General features: G+C 35.6%; 1 long non-coding RNA gene across 1 annotated transcript; it reads left to right on the plus strand.

Moving 5' to 3' along the window:
• The first annotated feature begins 616 nt into the window (after positions 1-616).
• LOC120442499 lies at positions 617-2,183 on the plus strand. The gene is made up of 3 exons (XR_005614730.1): positions 617-840; positions 1,713-1,889; positions 2,157-2,183. It is a non-coding gene; the product is annotated as an uncharacterized LOC120442499 (long non-coding RNA).
• The last annotated feature ends 1,940 nt before the right edge of the window (positions 2,184-4,123 follow it).

Consider the following 4,123-nt stretch of genomic DNA (forward strand, 5'->3'; position numbering starts at 1 on the left):
ATACACAAACCTACTGTAAATCACTCTTGCATAGTTTTTTTTAACGGAAGATTCCAATAAAGTTTAGAACAGGCAAACACAATTTTTTTACATTTATTTATTGAAAAAATACAGGTTTTAATTGCTGAATGTAAGCATGGTTGTGTTGGTAATGGATACATGCTGTAATATGACTTTGTGATTTTTGCATTAATTTCACATAACAATAATAATAATGGATTAGATAGTGGTTTTCAAGAAGCCCAAAGCACTTTACCTTAAATCCATTCTTGATTCATAGCACATTTAATACAGCATATTCTTCCTCAAATTGTAATATAACAGGTACATGTCCCAAGATCTTTATGCTAGAAATGTATTAGGGCAATTTTTGGATGTAGTTTTTGTAAAGAATATGGGATGTAGCTGTTAAATCTACATTCTGTTGAACTCAATAAACCATGAGCTTAAAATGTAAAAGCCAACAACAACTTGAGAGACCTACAGCTAATGATAGACATACTATATTATTGAGTGAATTCATATAATCCCAAAAGTGTTAAAATAATAATCTGTTGTCTGTTCTATTTATTCATAGTTAATTATCATATGAAGAAAAAAGATTTTAAAAGCATCTCCTCCCAAAACTAGGCGTTTTCCCCTGAAGTTTAGAGCACCGTTTCACATCAAGGCGCCTGATTTCAAACGGGCCAATCAGCGCACTGCATCAGGCTCCACCGCAGACAACGTCTGTACAGCTCCACACAAGTTTTGCTTTGGACTACGGCAGCACGCGATCTTCATTTTCGTGGACTTGTTTCTCATTTTAACGTCTGCTACAGGTCGTCTTCAGTTACTACGGTAAGAAAATAATCCAACTTGGTTTATTTATCGACAGCATTGTGTTGCAGGCAGTGAAGGCGCAAATGATAAATTTACGTTAGCTTTAGCTCATTTCTAGCATTAGCGTTAGCTACATTAGGCTGAAAAGAGCCTTGCAAAACCAGCAGTGTGAGTTTTGAGACGTGTTTTGGAGACGGGTGTATTAATGGAAACCGTCTAATTAGTATAGCTATATTTGAATGCTTTGTCTAAATGCAGCCTGGATTTTCCCGCCTTGTTTGACATCCGGCTGAAGCTTTAAGTTAGCTAGCCTCGCAGCTGTGTCATATTGACTGTATTTTTGCAGCATATGTGGAGAATCGGTTCAGTCCGTGAAAGCTTATGTTTTGCATTGCAGACTGCATCGTAATGAACCCGGTGTATTTTTAAATGTGTTGAAGTAAGTTGTAAGCAGGTGTTTTCTGGATATGCTGCTTTAAAGTCTCACTTCTACCGCCACCACACTGGTACCATAACTGTTTCTCAGAATGCTACCTTAATGGGTTTGAATTGCACTGTCTCACTTTGTGAACGCCAATGTGAGGGAACTAAAGCTTTGATTGCTCACTTAAAGGAACACATAGAAGAGGCATGTAACTTGTCCAGTGAGAGGATGCCAAAGTGTGTTCTCTGTAAAATCTAAATTTACCTCCCATATGTCTAGAAAACACAAACGTTTGGAAAATGTGATTTGTGGTTTAAACAAAGATACTCAGTCAGAGAGTCCATCTACAAGTGCCACCATACAGGAAGGTGCCAGTGTATCAGATACAGAAGACCCTGGTATGGATGGGTCTAATTTCAGTGACCCGTATCTCAGAAATGTATGCATGTTTTACATTAAACTACAGGGACAGCATCTTCTGCCAGCATCTACCAGAGGTCAGTCCAGTGGTTGCTTGCAAGAAGTCATTGAGATGATTTTGACGAGAAGGAAGAGCTTCTGTTCCACTGCGTTGAGATGACAAGCCTTTCAGAAGATGTTCAGATGGAGAAAGTGCCACCAACGCCCTTCATCATTGTTTGCGGTAAGCCGAAAGAGCAAAATTCAACTTTTTTTTTTTCTCCTGTTGTAACTGCCACGTTCTTCTACTCTTGGCTTGTTTAGTTTCATGTTCTGTTGCTTCCACACTAATACACTGGATAACACAACCATATAAGTTCAGCTAGTAACATAACTAATCCTATGATCCATGTAACAAGTATCTCTGTATTTGTATATATGACTGACATTAAAGCTCTTGTTATTAAAGTTTTTAATTTGTTGTTGTTGTTGTTGTTGTTTTAATTCTCAGGTTCCTCCTGCTTCGCTGCTGAAACATTCGTGTTGAGCATTGACAAGAAGATTGTCAACGACCGCATCACAACCTTCACCTCTGCTATCTGCCTAATGTTTGGCAGTTACAGTACTACTGCTTTAACATACACTACCCTGTGGAACTACGATCAACACTGGAGTTCCTTCAACGGTAAAATTTATTTTATTATGGATTTATTTTTGTGCTTATCAAACTTGGCCATTTGATATCTCACCTCAGGTTGTTAATTTCCTCAATCTCTCTTGCCCTTTTTTCATGAAGGTGTTTTTTCCATAAATCCTGAGAGAGGCACCAAGGTTGAATCAAAAAGAAGAAAAAAGTGTTCTCAGTCAATCCCAGAGTCCTCACTCTCATCCCAGACATTGCTGACCATGAGTGGATCTAGTCCTACCCTCTTGTTTGAGACAAAGTGATAAAGGTATACTATGTTACATACTCTACAGATGTTCTGTTTTTGAAACATTGTTACATTTCTGATTGTGAGTGGGAAGTTTTAACAATGTGAAGTTTTACTAGACAAAATTTCTAAAAGTACATGTTCTACTTTTGATTCACTGTTTTATATATGAAAATGTGGTAAACCTGCGATTTTGTTTCTTGGATTTTAATTTTCCCAGTTTTAAAGATATTTGTATTCCAATAGTGTAAAAGTATGCTTCATGTACATTGCTGGCATGTTGTAGTTATCCAAAAATTTGCAGTTGAAGTTCTCAAAACAAGTGTAAAGTTTTTGTTTGTTACCTGATGCAGTTTAAAGATGTACATTTTCAGCTTTACTGCTCAGTTCTGTGTGCAAAATATGTGGGTGTAAACTTGTTCCTGTAATTTCTTCAATTCAGATTTTCTTTCAATTATAGAAAAATGTTTCATTCTCTATATTTGTATTTGGATAATTTGAAAAGTCAAGATTCTATGTGTACTGACATTTATGTAGTGAGAACAACACCAAAAACACTTAAAGGTGTCTGAATTTTCTCCTAAAGGTAATGTGAAATATAATGTGTGCTCAACTTACAGCACTGGTTTTGCACAGTTTGAACAGAACTTGTAAGAATTCTGTGATTCCTCGGTGTTATGTCATGGAGATAACTTATTTGTGATTTGAGTAAAAATGTAAATGTTTGATGTTCAAAACATCAAAGATTTTAAATAAAAAATACTTTTTGGAAATTTAAGGTGGACATTTTGTGTTACATTTAGTAATTTGAATAAAATCATGGTTTGTGTAATAAGCTTACAGAGTAGAACACTTAAAAGCACTCTAGTCTAAAACTAAAGTTCTGTATCATAATAAAATACAATTTTAACAGAATAAAATTGTATTTTATTATTTTTTGATAGTTAATTTTACAGGGAAAAAATGTGTTTTCTGGCACAAACTTTATTTTATATGTTATTTTCATGTTAATTTTAGGGAAAATATTATTTTTCTTCAAGTTAAAACATTTTTTTCTTCTACGGTAAAATATTGACCCTAGCACTATTTTTTTAACCGTAAAATCAACAATAACAATACCTTCTTACCGTTAAAGAAGAAAATGTTTCACCGTAATTTTACGGTAGATTTCTGGCAACCACAGCTGCCAGCGCTTTTACCGTAAAATCTACAGTTTTTTTTTTACAGTGTGGGTTGAAACATTTTGACCCTCTTTAACAACATTCCAACATTATCATTGATTGGGGAGAGGTAGGCCAACTTTTGGACCGTCCAGTTGTCTGTATGACTGCCGCAGTACGTACATCCCATTTGCACACTATCAGAAAGTGCCAAACAGCCCTGGTGGAGTGAGGAGCTGTAGAGAGAAGCAGAGTGCTCTGTTTATATTCTAAAAATGTTTTAAGCTAGCTTGTTTCAAAGATTCTGTACTGCAGCTTTAAATGTTTTCCAAAAGCACACATACACTTATCAGTGTTTCTCAAACTTTTTACAGTGTGTACCACCT

Source organism: Oreochromis aureus, linkage group 11 (genome assembly GCF_013358895.1).
Source record: "Oreochromis aureus strain Israel breed Guangdong linkage group 11, ZZ_aureus, whole genome shotgun sequence".
NCBI lineage: Eukaryota > Metazoa > Chordata > Actinopteri > Cichliformes > Cichlidae > Oreochromis > Oreochromis aureus.